The sequence below is a fragment of the Oncorhynchus nerka genome, linkage group LG19, assembly GCF_034236695.1.
Source record: "Oncorhynchus nerka isolate Pitt River linkage group LG19, Oner_Uvic_2.0, whole genome shotgun sequence".
NCBI classification, from domain to species: domain Eukaryota; kingdom Metazoa; phylum Chordata; class Actinopteri; order Salmoniformes; family Salmonidae; genus Oncorhynchus; species Oncorhynchus nerka.
This window is the reverse complement of record NC_088414.1, coordinates 23538632-23553797: the sequence shown is the minus strand read 5'-3', so window position 1 is coordinate 23553797 and position 15166 is coordinate 23538632. Positions and strand designations below refer to the sequence as shown.

At 42.0% G+C, this 15166-nt stretch overlaps 1 protein-coding gene across 1 annotated transcript in view; it reads left to right on the top strand.

Moving 5' to 3' along the window:
* Positions 1 to 5927: 5927 nt before the first annotated feature.
* Positions 5928 to 15166, top strand: part of LOC115101214 (ectonucleoside triphosphate diphosphohydrolase 2-like) — a 51101-nt gene continuing 41862 nt past the window's right edge. The window contains exon 1 of the mRNA XM_065004801.1: positions 5928 to 6148. The gene's annotated coding sequence lies outside the window, so the exon portion shown is untranslated. The remainder of the gene's footprint in view (positions 6149 to 15166) is intronic.

The window sequence follows — 15166 nt, the reverse complement described above, 5'->3', positions numbered from 1 at the left end:
TTAAACTATTGTATAGCAGTCTGACAAACCTCCAAAGTTGATTTCAAACTGTAACAAGTGTTGATGGAGGCTTTTCCTGATGACACAAAGCATGTAAAATCAAAATGTGAGGAAGACATGGTAGAAGCTATTGATGATAAATTGATACAGATATGTTTGAATGCCCAGTCATGTTCATAATGTTCAAAATCTCAGACACACAGGGCATTCGGAAAGTACTCAGACCCCTTGACCTTTTCCACATTATGTTACATTACAGCCTTGTTCTAAGATGTATACAATAATCTTTTCCCCTCATCAATCTACACACAATACCCCGTAATGACTTACCGAAAACAGGTTTTTAGATTGTTTTGCAAATGCATTAAAAATGCTAAGCAGAAATACTTTATTTACATAAGTTTTCAGACCCTTTGCTATGAGACTCGAAATTGAGCTCAGGTGCATTCTTTTTCCACTGATCATACTTGAGATGTTTCTACAACTTGATTGGAGTCCACATGTGCTAAATTCAATTGATTGGATATGATTTGGAAAGGCACACACCTGTCTATATAAGGTTCCACACAGTTGACAACGCATATCAGAGCAAAAACCATGCCATGAGGTCGAAGGAATTGTGCGTACAACAGGATTGTGTCGAAGCACAGATCTGGGGAAGGGTACTAAAATATTTCTGCAGCATTGAAGGTCCCCAAGAACACAGTGGCCTCCATCATTCTTAAATGAAAGAAGTTTGGAACAAACAAGAATCTTCCTAGAGCTGGCCAAACTGAGCAATTGGGGGAGAAGGGCCTTGGTCAGGAGGTGACCAAGAACCCGATGGTCACTCTGACGGAGCTCCAGAGTTCCTCTGTGGAGATGGGAGGACCTTCCAGATCGACAACCATCTCTGCATCACTCCACCAATCAGGACAGGTGGAAGCTACTCTTCAGTAAAAGGCACATGACAGCCCGCTTGGAGTTTGTCAAAAGGCACCTAAAGGACTCTCAACCCCTGAGAAACAAGATTTTCTGGTCTGATGAAACCAAGATTGAACTATTTGACCTGAATGCCACGTGTCACATCTGGAGGAAACCTGGCACCATCCCTATGGTGAAGCATGGTGGTGTCAGCATCATACTGTGGGGATGTTTTTCAACGGCAGGGACTGGGAGACTAGTCAGGATCGAAGGAAAGATGAAAAGAGTAAAGAACAGAGAGATCCTTGATGAAAACCTGTTCCAGAGTGCTCCTGGACCTCAGACTAGGGCAAAGGTTCACCTTCCAACAGAACATCGACCCTAAGCACACAGCCAAGAGAACGTAGGAATGGCTTCGGGGCAAGTCTCTGAATGTCCTTGAGTGGCCCAGCCAGAGCCCGGACATGAACCAAATCGAACATCTCTGGAGAGGCCTGAAAATAGCTGTGCAGCGACAATCCCCATCCAACCTGACAGACCCTGAGAGGATCTGCAGAAAAGAATGGGAGAAACTCCCCAAATACAGGTGTGCCAAGCTTTTAGTGTCATACCCAAGAAGACTTGGGGCTGTAATCACTGCCAAAGGTGTTTCAACAAAGTACCCAGTAAGGAGTCTGAATACTTATGTAAATGTAATATTTCTGTTTTTTTTTAAACATTTCTAAAAACGTTTTTTTACTTTGTAATTATTGGGTATTGTGTGTATATTGATGGGGGGGGACAATTGAATACATTTTAAAATAAGGCTGTAACATAACAAAATGTGGAAAAAGTCAAGGGGTCTGAATACTTTCCGAATTCAGTGTACATTCCTGCAGTTTGTGACCATCAATAGAATGTACTATATGCAAGTGTAACTGAATAACATTGACTCAGAAACTGCCTCTGGAAGCAACATCAGGACACAAACTGTTCATCGGGAGCTTCATGAAATGGGTTTCCATGGCCGAGCAGCCGCACACAAGCCTAAGACCACCATGTGCAATGCCATGCTTCTTCTGGAGTGGTGTAAAGCTCGCCGCCAATGAACTCTGGAGCAGTGGAAACATTATCTGGAGTGATGAATCGCGCTTCACCATCTGACAGTCCGACGGACAAATCTGGGTTTGGCGGATGCCAGGAGAACGCTGCCTGCCACAATGCATAGTGCCAGCTATAAAGTTTGGTGGAGGAGGAATAATGGCCTGGGGCTGTTTTTCATGGTTCGGGCTAGGCCCCTTAGTTCTAGTGAATGGAAATCTTAACACTACAGCATACAATGACATTCTAGACGATTCTGTGCTTCCAACTTTGTGGCAACAGTTTTTATTTTTATTTTTTATTTCACCTTTATTTAACCAGGTAGGCAAGTTGAGAACAAGTTCTCATTTACAATTGTGACCTGGCCAAGATAAAGCAAAGCAGTTCGACAGATACAACGACACAGAGTTACACATGGAGTACAACAAACGTACAGTCAATAATACAGTATAAACAAGTCTATATACAATGTGAGCAAATGAGGTGAGAAGGGAGGTAAAGGCAAAAAAGGCCATGGTGGCAAAGTAAATACAATATAGCAAGTAAAACACTGGAATGGTAGTTTTGCAATGGAAGAATGTGCAAAGTAGAAATAAAAATAATGGGGTGCAAAGGAGCAAAATAAATAAATAAATTAAATACAGTTGGGAAAGAGGTAGTTGTTTGGGCTAAATTATAGGTGGGCTATGTACAGGTGCAGTAATCTGTAAGCTGCTCTGACAGTTGGTGCTTAAAGCTAGTGAGGGAGATAAGTGTTTCCAGTTTCAGAGATTTTTGTAGTTCGTTCCAGTCATTGGCAGCAGAGAACTGGAAGGAGAGGCGGCCAAAGAAAGAATTGGTTTTGGGGGTGACTAGATAGATATACCTGCTGGCGCGTGTGCTACAGGTGGGAGATGCTATGGTGACCAGCGAGCTGAGATAAGGGGGACTTTACCTAGCAGGGTCTTGTAGATGACATGGAGCCAGTGGGTTTGGCGACGAGTATGAAGCGAGGGCCAGCCAACGAGAGCGTACAGGTCGCAATGGTGGGTAGTATATGGGGCTTTGGTGACAAAACGGATTGCACTGTGATAGACTGCATCCAATTGGTTGAGTAGGGTATTGGAGGCTATTTTGTAAATGACATCGCCAAAGTCGAGGATTGGTAGGATGGTCAGTTTTACAAGGGTATGTTTGGCAGCATGAGTGAAGGATGCTTTGTTGCGAAATAGGAAGCCAATTCTAGATTTAACTTTGGATTGGAGATGTTTGATATGGGTCTGGAAGGAGAGTTTACAGTCTAACCAGACACCTAAGTATTTGTAGTTGTCCACGTATTCTAAGTCAGAGCCATCCAGAGTAGTGATGTTGGACAGGCGGGTAGGTGCAGGTAGCGATCGGTTGAAGAGCATGCATTTAGTTTTACTTGTATTTAAGAGCAATTGGAGGCCACGGAAGGAGAGTTGTATGGCATTGAAGCTTGCCTGGAGGGTTGTTAACACAGTGTCCAAAGAAGGGCTGGAAGTATACAGAAGTTTGGGGAAGGCCCTTTCCTGTTTCAGCATGACAATGTCCCTGTGCACAAAGCAAGGTTCATAAAGAAATGGTTTGTTGAGATCGGTGTGGAAGAACTTGACTGGCCTGCACAGAGCTCTGACCTCAACCCCATCAAACACCTTTGGGATGAATTGGAAGGCCGACTTTGAGCCAGGCCTAATCGCCAACATCAGTGCCCAAACTCACTAATGCTCTTGTGGCTGAATGGAAGCAAGACCCGCAGCAATGATCCAACATCTGGTGGAAAGCCTTCCCAGCATGGAGGATGTGCTGTTTCTCTGTGTTAATTTACATGTGTAGTTGTATGTTTTTTTTTTTATTGTTTTTTAAACTTTTGTTTTTAAACCTTTCCCTTAATAAAGAAAAAAAAGGTGAAGAAAAATGTGTTTTGGGAGAGAGTTTAGGTATTGACTAGACTGTTGGGGGTGCAGGTGGCTCAGGCTAGCTCGGCGGTCTGGCAGAAATTTTATATAGAGGATATCTTAAAGAATGTGTTTGATTGTTAGGCTATTAGTTAAAAGTGCAACACTATATTGATTATTGAATTACTTTTTATCTAGTTCAGTCTTATCAATCACTTAAAAACATATTTAACAATGATCTCTTACCTAGCTTGATGACGGTGCATTTTTTCTTAATTTGAGTTGTTCTGAATAGAGAGGGCTAGAAGGGCCATTGGTTATATTGGATTGTGTAGAAATGCAGGAAATTTGCTTTAGATGCCAGACCCCTCGCAAAGTTATGTTCCCCCCACTTCTAAAACCAAAGTTGGGCCCCTTATATTAAGGTATTTTAATGTTGCATGAACCCCATCCAATCCGCAGGCGGGCAAGCTAAATCAAGCTCTTTCGTTTTCAGTGGCTGGAGGTGGATTCAGTGTTGCCAGCTCCTCAGTAAGGAAAGTAGCTATTGGCTGTCCTAGAAGTCACTAGAAATCGCTAAATGATGTCAACACCTAATTTGCATAATTGTCCATGTGCATGTAATTGTGATGGACGCTGTAGGTGAGAGGAATAACGTCGTGGGAGGGACAAAAAGTGAATGAAAAACACCCTAAATATGTTTAGAACTACAAATGAACTTTCTTCTGTCAGTTCTTTTTTTTTTATGTCACAATTCCAACCCTCCTCCTCTATCCGGGCTTGGGACCGGCAAAAGTGACCCAAAAGAGACACTGGCGGAGTTACTCAGTTTTTTAAACGTTTTTTTAATTGAGTTTTTTTAGTTTAGTTTTCTTAATTTGGTTTGGTTTTTAACCTTATGGTCCACTTGGGAGCCTACAACAAGTCACAGTACATTTTACATTACATTTAAGTCATTTAGCAGACGCTCTTATCCAGAGCGACTTACAAATTGGTGCTTTCACCTTATGACATCCAGTGGAACAGCCACTTTACAATAGTGCATCTAGGTCTTTTAAGGGGGGGGGGGGGAGGATTACTTTATCCTATCCTAGGTATTCCTTAAAGAGGTGGGGTTTCAGGTGTCTCCGGAAGGTGGTGATTGACTCCGCTGTCCTGGCGTCGTGAGGGAGTTTGTTCCACCATTGGGGGGCCAGAGCAGCGAACAGTTTTGACTGGGCTGAGCGGGAACTGTACTTCCTCAGTGGTAGGGAGGCGAGCAGGCCAGAGGTGGATGAACGCAGTGCCCTTGTTTGGGTGTAGGGCCTGATCAGAGCCTGGAGGTAGTGAGGTGCCGTTCCCCTCACAGCTCCGTAGGCAAGCACCATGGTCTTAAAACATGAACAGTTTTAACCATAACATTTTTAACATAAAAAAAAAAATACAATCTACATTAACAATCTAAATGGACCAAAAAGAGACAATAGAAAAAAATGTCAATGACAATGTGAGAAAATTATGCTCAGGTTAATAAAAAATAAAAAAATGGAAACCAGGGCGGGATCAGTCAGCCGCGGCTTCATTTGCAGTCTGGACGCGGAGGAGTGCTCTGACTGAAGCTGGGAGGGACTGCTATGCGAGGACTGGACCGCCTGTGAGTGCTTTGGGACCGGGGTGCTCGTTGAGAAGAGTAAGAACGATACGTGCTTTCACGTCTCCAATAACACCAGAAAGGGGTCTGAATACTAAAGGGGTCTGAATTCTCGCTAAATATAGCGACACATTCGCTAAGTTGGCCACACTGGGTTCCCACTAGTTACCACAGCCACAAAGCTGGGTCATACTACAATATTGACTATATTGTAAAAATGCATGAAAACACAAATTTGCTTTATGGTCTTCATTTAAGGTTAGGGTTAGGCATAAGGTTAGCAGTGTGGTTAATGTTAGGTTTAACATCAGATTTGAAGAAGAAATGGTAGAATTAAGCGGGGTTTATAATTTTGTGGATGTGGTAACTAGCGACGACCCCGGAGGTGGAGGCTAGGACAGCAGGACGTTCTCGCGCCTGCTCATCAGGTAGAAGGTTTCCAATTGGGTGTGGCTTACGTATTTTTGTTTTGTTTTTGACTGTTGTTGTTTCTTCAGAGGCGATAGGGGTCGTGAATAGTTTTTTAAGTGTTAGGTATATCATATGGGACTATTTTATAGAGAAATATACCTAGACGTGTTAAAACCGTCCACACCTGTTTGGAGCTGAACCTCATCTGAGTTCTGGAGTTTGTAAGGTAAGAAGCTCGACGAACTCCGGGCTTTTACTTTTCAGTAAAATATGTAGACGGTCATTTACAGTATTCACCCGCAGGGTTGTGTGCCGTTACTGTACAGACTACTTCTCTTGTATTTAAACAGTAACAAATTGCAACAACAAACATGTCCCAATATTTAGCCCATATCCGCTTGATGACTTACTGTGTAGAAAAATAATTGACAGAATATGGGTATGTAGGCCTAACTTTCGAAGACTACTTCACTGCTGAATCTACTGTACTAGTTCACATCAACACCCACAGATTCAGTCTTGAGACTGCATAGCCAGACACTTTTTGATGTCTGGGTTTAAAAGAAATGACAGTACAAACTGATGTCATAATGGCAAATTGTAGTAATAGTAGGCCTAGAGTATCAATAAGAAGTAGTATGACACTACCATTGTCTTTTGTCCAGCTTGCCTTAAGTTCTCAAGTGAGATCTATACAAGGGTCAGGATGGCTGAGACTGAGCCATGGATCAGGGCTGGAGGTCCATGGGAAGCCACTGTCCATCGCCTCCCTGTCTCATGGATCAAACAATGGCTGTGGCATCCTCCAACCTCCAGACCCAAGGTTGAAGACCTGGAGAGACATTATGCAGGACTGTTAGAAGACAGCACTACCAGTCCCTCCAGTTGCTGCTCTCGCCAGCGCATCCTCCTGGCCATCCTCATCATGGTGGCCCTGACAGTCATGGCACTGCTGCTACTGTGGAACTACCAGTGCATCATGGTGTGGCACCTCTGCCAGGAAGAGCACTCTGGCTTCCCTAAGATGATGGAAGGGGGTATAGGACTGGCACGTTGGGGGAGAGACTAGGGCAGCTTGAACAGGTTTAAGGCGTGATAATGCGAAAGCACATTAACCCTATCCAAACATATACACTAGCCAGCTCATTTTTGTCCTGATTTTGTTTGTTTTTCTGCTTGGATTCTATGGTGCCATACATTTTGCACAATGTTAGTTTTTCCATATAAGTTATGAACAGGTGACAGGTTTTTCAGTTACTGTCAGATTTGTTTGTTTGAAACTCGGGTTCAGAAATAAACAAGGCCAAAAGTATGTGGACAGCTTATTCCAAAATCATGGGCATTTAATATGGAGTTGGTCCTCCCTTTGATGCAATAACAGCCTCCACTCTTCTGGGAAGGAAACTTGATGTTAGAACATTGCTGCAGGGACTTGCTTCCATTCAGCCACAAGCATTAGTGAGGTTGGGCACTGATGTTGGGCGATTAGGCCTGACTCGCAGTCTGCGTTCCGATTCATCCCAAAGGTGTTCGATTGGGGTGAAGACACGGTTCTGTTGGTCAGTCAAGTTCTTCCACGCCGATCTTGAAAAACCATTTCTGTATGGACCTCGCTTTGTGCACAGGGGCATTGTCCTGCTGAAACAGGAAAGGGCCTTCCCCAAACTGTCGCCACAAAGTTGAAAGCGCAGAATTGTCTAGAATGTTGTGTGCTGTTTCGTTAAGATTTCCCTTTACTGGATCTAAGGGGCTTAGCCCGAACCATAAAAAAACGCCCCAGACCATTATTCCTCCTCCACCAAACTTTACAGCACTATGCACTCGGCCATCCCATTCTGTGAGCTTGTGTGGCTTACAACTTCACAGCTGAGCCATTGTTGCTCCTAGAAGTTTCCACTTCACAATAACAGCACTTATAGTTGACTGGGGCAGCTCTAGCAGGGCAGAAATGTGATAAACTTGAGTTGTTGGAAAGTGCATCCTATGACGGTGCCACATTTGAAAGTCACTGAGCTCTTCAGTATGGGCCAATCTACTGCCAATGTTTGTCTATAGAGAGTGCATGGAAGTGTGCTCAATTTAATAGAACTGTCAGCAACGGATGTGGCTTAAATAGCTGAATCCACTCATTTGAAAGGGTGTCCACATACTTTTGTATAAAACACACTTTCAATGGTTTATTTTTGCCATGTGTATTACTCAACCTTGAATATATAAACTCTTATGCTCTTATTTCTTTTGTGAATATTAGAGGGTGATTTTATATTTTGTAAGTGTTCCTACACTAGAAATAAAGATACTTGTTTGTCATATTAACATTTACATTACATTTAAGTCATTTAGCAGACGCTCTTATCCAGAGCGACTTACAAATTGGTGCGTTCACCTTAAGACATCCAGTGGAACAGCCACTTTACAATAGTGCATCTAAATCATATTAAGCTTGATGCAAGTTTGCCAACCTACTATAGTTTTGTTGTTGTATTTTACCACAAGGGGGAGTTATTGTCCATAAATAAAACATCAAGTCCCAGCTCTCAGATGTTTCAAGGTGCTGCACTAACTGTTGTTTTGCATTTCTTTTGGGGTTGAAGGTGGTCTCACTGATTTTTCCTGCTAATTTAAACCAAGGGTTGGATAAAAATAAATAAAACAGTGTGGCTCTCAAATGGACTGTGTGTCTACATTGTGATGCCTCTGTGTAGTCAAGCATGGGGGGAAATGTGTGTGATTATGTGAATGTGATTTTCACTTGGGTGGTATCGGGTGTAATCATTCCGCAGATTTTTGCAAAAATGTTCGTTTTGCAACAATCTTTTTATTCCAAATGGAAAATGTTTTGTAATGAAAACAAGAGTTTCTATTGGACAAGTTCATGTAGCTCCTTCGTCATTTCATTCCATTTGGTTGGTTCTTAAACGGTAAATGGTTTCCTTTGCAAGACATAACGAATACATCCCAGGACTTTTGCATGCAACAGTGTTCCTGTCATAAGTGAGTCTTGTGGAACACAGTCCATTCTGACCCTTCGATTCTGGTGTCCCAGGGCCCTGTCTGGTTTGAGGAAATGGCCATTTGTCCCTTGGCATTGGCTGTTTAGCCATGTGTGTCTTTTTAAGGATAAAAGGTATGTTGAGCGGACACAGGTCCTTGTTAAGGACCGGTAGTTGTGCCATTCTTCAGGGGATTAATCACAGATATTCCAATGGAGGCAATGAGGCATGAGCCCAAGGGATGGAGGGGAAGTAGACACATCGGAAGGCTGGTAAAGAACATTCTGAAAGTGGACAATAGGACAATCCCTGTTTATGTCATCAAAATTGTTTTACGACTATCATACTATCTTGTATGGTGTCTTATTGTCGTTCAAAAAGGTGAGGGCAAATTAAAACATGGTCATTATTGCACTTGTTGTGGAATGAAGTTGCCATGTAGGCCTAGTTTATAATGCCAACCATCATTTTTCCAACACTGGTGCAATGCTGTACTAGCCCACCATCTTTATTGTCCCCGGCGATGACAACCGGGAGGGGACTGTGGATCTGTCCCAGTACGTTCGTTTGTGTGTTCTTTCTTACAGTCGTCACACGATAACCCCAGTTTTTTTTTTAAACAAAACTTGGGCGAATGATGCGTCTTGCCATAGAGATCCAGCATTTACAAAAGTACACTGATTTGGCAGATTATGGTGCTATAACAAGATATTGAAAATGCTAAGTTTGAAACGTCAAGCCCCCCCTCACCCTGTTTGACCTAAAGTAATGAAATTCGGTACATGGCTCCCTCTCCTCAGAAGGAACAAATGAGCCCCAGGGACTCATAAGGTCTGCCACGATGGATTTTCCGTCATTTTGAATTTAGTGAAAAATAATTTACGCAACTCTTCAGGCAGCAAATTACCTATTTGCACGAAACTTGATATGTGGCATCTATGGACAGAGATGTCTCAATGCAATATTCTCCAGACTAGTGCTTAAAACAACATTCAGCCTTGGCAATACAGCCACACCAACCCACATCAGTGTGTTTTTCTGTCTTTGTTCCTCTGTTGTCACTGTGTCCTGTCTGTCTGTCTCACTCTTAAGTGTTAATTGCTGTAACATAATAGAGCCAACAAATTAAGGAACTGGCAGTACATCTGTGTCTCTCTGTTTTCTTCATACCTACACTGCACTCACCTCTGAGCTGTGTCTGCTAAGCCTAGCATCCTTTCCCACATCACTGGTACCAGAAGACCAGAGGATCACACTGCCTGTGCTGGGTCGAGCAACAATCTAGTTGTGAATGAATAAACACATTTATTTGATAAAGAAGAAAGATTATTGAACTTTTTTGTTTTTACATTGTAGAATAATAGGGAAGACATCGAAACTGAAATAACACATGGAATCATGTAACCAAAACCGTGTTAAACAAATCAAAATATATTTTATATTTGAGATTCTTGAAAGTAGCCACCCTTTGCCTTGATGACAGCTTTGCACACTCTTTGCATTCTCTCAACCAGCTTCATGAGGTACTCACCTGGAATGCATTTCAGTTAACAGGTGTGCCTTGTTAAAAGTTCATGTGGAATTTATTTTCTTAATGCATTAGTAATGTTGTGACAAGGTATTGTTGGTATTAGTGATGCACTGATATGACATTTCTGCCCAATACCGATATCCAATATTTTCCTTGCCAGAAAAACCAGCAGGGTAGCCTAGTGGTTAGAGCGTTGGACTAGTAACCGGAAGGTTGCAAGTTCAACCCCCCCGAGCTGACAAGGTACAAATCTGTCGTTCTGCCCCTGAACAGGCAGGTAACCCACTGTTCCTAGGCCAACATTGAAAATAAGAATTTGTTTTTAACTGACTTGCCTAGTTAAATAAAAGGTAAAAAATCAATAAATTTAAAAAACAAAAACAATAGAGGCCTTTTAAGCATTTTAGTACAGTTAAATAGTTGGACGCAGTGGTCTAAGGCACTGCTTCTCAGTGCAAGAGGCGTCACTATAGTCCCTGGTTCGAATCCAGGCTGTATCACATCGTCCGGGCCATCATTGTAAATAAGAATTTGTTCTTAACTGACTTGCCTAGTTAAATAAAGGTTACACACACACCACACTGACCAAAAAGTTATTTATGTCCCGATTACCAGTAAAACATAATCAAAACCAATTTCTTTCACTTACTTGCTGTGCTGTTTCGTTGTTCAGTTGTTTCATTCTCAACCATGATTTCTTTGGAATGCAGTTTGGGTCTTTGCGTGTCAAAAAAGATACACAATATGTTGGCTATCTAACTATTAGCTAGCTAACTATATAGCTAGGTGTCATCATCTAAAATAACCCTAATTTATAAGACAGTTCTTATTTGATTTAATGGTGGTCGGACCCATCTATGTGAAGCTAGCCACAATAATGATTATCCACAATAGTGGACTTTGCAGGTTAGCCTTCAAAATAAAAGTATGGCATATGGCATTCTACTATTTGTATTACTGTCAATGCCATACTTTTATTTTGAAGGTAAACAGCAATTTCCACTACTGTTCCTAATCCTTATTGTGGCTAGCTTCACAAAACAACCTGGTGTGGTCGAGCCTCACTAGCCAGATAGCTGGCTGCTTATAATGTTGCTTTTGGCAACAGGGTTAAGTTGCTGACTAGCTATTTATTTTCATGAACTGAAGTTCAATTTCAATAGGCAAACAACAAGTGGCAACCTAGCTAATACTTACAAGGATTCCTAAATCATTGCTAAGATTGAATGAAAATGACTGCAGGTTCTACTGGTCATTGTTTTCAGGCTGATTGTATGGGTGCTAGCTAGGTACTAAGCTAAAGATAGCTACCCCAGACATTGCGGTCAAACAAATTATGCTTAATTACCAACGCGATATTGTAAACACATCGTTTGTGGCCGGTGTTTGCTTGTTTGCAGACTTTTTTGTACAGCTTTGACAGTGCTACTGTATGTTTTTTGACACACAAAGACCCAAATGGCATTCCATCGTATGTATGTTGTGAAGCTAATAGCAGTGACGCTATTACTGTGTAACTCCGGTAGGGCAACATCTTAAAAATAGCGCACTTGGTAGTGTGGTCGAGCACCGGTACAGTCGGCGAAAACCAACATCACCCACAACAGAGAACGGTTGATTGCCAAGGGCAATGAATTCCATTATTTTGGTATTAATGGATTAAGCATTTGAGTTGTCTCGTACGGGGGGGGGGGGTGCTTTATGATTAACAACTCATGGTGTAATCATGAAAACATACAGGAACTCATGTCCTGTTCAGCCGATCTATAATTCCTTACAATCAAGTTCTGGCCATTTTACCTACCAAGATAATTCTCATCAGTTATAGTCACAGCTGTGTACATTCCCCCTCAAGCAGACACCAAGACGGCCCTCAAGGAACTTCACTGGACTATATGCAAACTGGAAACAATACATGCAGAGGCTGCATTTATTGTAGATGGGGATTTTAACAAAGCAAATTTGAGAACAAGTCTACCTAAATTCTTAGGCTGAAGAAATTTGGCTTGTCACCCAAAACCCTGACAAACTTTTACAGATCCACAATCAAGAGCATCCTGTTGGGCTGTATCACAGCCTGGTATGGCAACTGCACCACCTTCAACCGCAAGGCTCTCAAGAGGGTGGTGCGGTCTGCACAATGCATCACCGTGGGCAAACTACCTGCCCTCCATGAGGCCTACAGCACCCGATGTCACAGGAAGGCCAAAAAGATTATCAAGGACATCAACCATCCGAGCCACTGCCTGTTCACACCGCTACCATCCAGAAGGTGAGGTCAGTACAGGTTAGAGGTCGACCTATTATGATATTTCAACGCCGATACCGATTATTGGAGGACCAAAAAAGCCGATACCGATTAATCGGCCGGTTTTTATTTATAATAATGACATTTACAACAATACTGAATGAACACTTATTTTAACTTAATATAAAACATCAATAAACATCCATTTAGCCTCAAATAAATAATGAAACATGTTCAATTTGGTTTAAATAATGCAAAAACAAAGTGTTGGAGAAGGAAAAGTGCAATATGTGCCATGTAAAAAAGCTAACGTTTGGGTTCCTTGCTCAGAACATGAGAACATATGAAAGTTGGTGGTTCCTTTTAACATGAGACTTCAATATTCCAAGGTAAGAGGTTTTAGGTTGTAGTTATTATAGTATTTATAGGACTATTTATAGGACTATTTCTCTCTATACCATTTGTATTTCATATACCTTTGACTATTGGATGTTCTTATAGGCACTATAGTATTGCCACTGTAACAGTATAGCTTCCGTCCCTCTCCTCGACCCTACCTGGGCTCGAACCAGGAACACATCGACAACAGCCACACTCGAAGCAGCGTTACCCATCGCTCCACAAAAGCGGTGGCCCTTGCAGAGCAAGGGGAATAACTACTCCAAGTCTCAGAGCGAGTGACATTTGAAACGCTATTAGCGCGCATCTCACTAACTTGCTAGCCAATTCACATCGGTTACACCAGTTATTAGGCTTGAAGTCATAAACAGTGCTGTGCTTGCGAAGAGCTGCTGGAAAAACGTATGAAAGTGCTGTTTGAATTAATGCTTATGAGCCTGCTGCTGCCTACCATCGCTCAGTCAGACTGCTCTATCAAATCAGACTTAATTATAACAAAACCACACAGAAATACGAGCCTTTGGTCATTAATATGGTCGAATCCAGAAACTATCATTTCAAAAACAAAACGTTTATTATTTCAGTGAAATACGGAACTGTTCTGTATTTTATCTAACTGGTGGCATCCCTAAATCTAAATATTGTTGTTACATTGCACAACCTTCAATTACGTAAAATTCTGGCAAATTAGTTCGCAATGAGCCAGGCTGCCCAAACTGTTGCATATACCCTGACTCTGCGACAGCGCAAGGGAAGTGACAATTTTACCTGGTTAATATTGCCTGCTAACCTGGATTTCTTTTAGCTAAATATGCAGGTTTAAAAATATATACTTCTGTGTATTGATTTTAAGAAAGGCATTGGTGTTTATAGTTAGGTACAAATTCGCTTTTGTTAAATCATCCCCAAGCGTTGCATTGATTATTTGCAACGCAGGACACGCTAGATAAACTAGTAATATCATCAACCATGTGTAGTTATAACTAGTGATTATGATTGTTTTTTATAAGGTAAGTTTAATGCTAGCTAGCAACTTACCTTGGCTTCTACTGCATTCGCGTAACAGGCAGGCTCCTCGTGGTGTGCAATGAGAGGCAGGTGGTTAGAGTGTTGGACTAGTTTACTGTAAGGTTGCAAGTTTGTATCTCCCGAGCTGACAATGTGAAAATCTGTCATTCTGCTCCTGAACAAGGCAGTTAACCCACCGTTCCTAGGCCGTCATTGAAATTAAGAATGTGTTCTTAACTGACTTGCCTAGTTAAATAAAGGTATAAAATAATAATCTGCGCCCAAAAATACTGATTTCCAATTGTTATGAAAACTTGAAATCGGCCTTAATTAATCGGCCATTCCGATTAACCGGTCGACCTCTATAATGGATATTAGAGTGGTTGAAATCTATCCTGTCGTCTGATGAGTCGAAACTTGCGATTTTTGATTCCAGCCGTTGTGTCTTTGTGAGATGCCAAGTAGTTAAACGGATGATCTCCGCATGTGTGGTTCCCACAGTGAAGCACGGGGGAAGAGGTGTGATGGTGTAGGGGGGCTTTGCTGGTTACACTGTCAGTGATTTGATTTAGAATTCAAGGCACACTTATCCAGCATGGCTACCACAGCATTCTGCAGCGATACACCATCCCAACTGGTTTGTGCTTAGCGGGACTATAATTTGTTTTTCAACAGGACAATGCCCCAACACACTTCCAGACTGTGTAAGTGCTATTTGACCAAGATGGATAGTGATGGTGCTGCATCAGATGACCTGGCCTCCAAAATCACCTGACCTCAACCCAATTGAGATGGTTTGGGGTGAGTTAGAACGCAGAGTGAAGGGAAAGCAGCCAACATGTGCTCAGCATATGTGGGAACTCCTTCAAGAATGTTAGGAAAGCATTTCCAGGTGAAGCTGTTTGAGAGAATGCCAAGTGTGTGCAAAGCTGTCATCAAGGCAAAGGGTGGCTACTTATTGGACATGATTTGGAAATGTGCACACCTGTCTATATCAGGTCCCACAGTTGACAGTGCATGTCAGAGCAAAAACCAAGCCATGAAGTCGAATGAATTGTCTGTAGA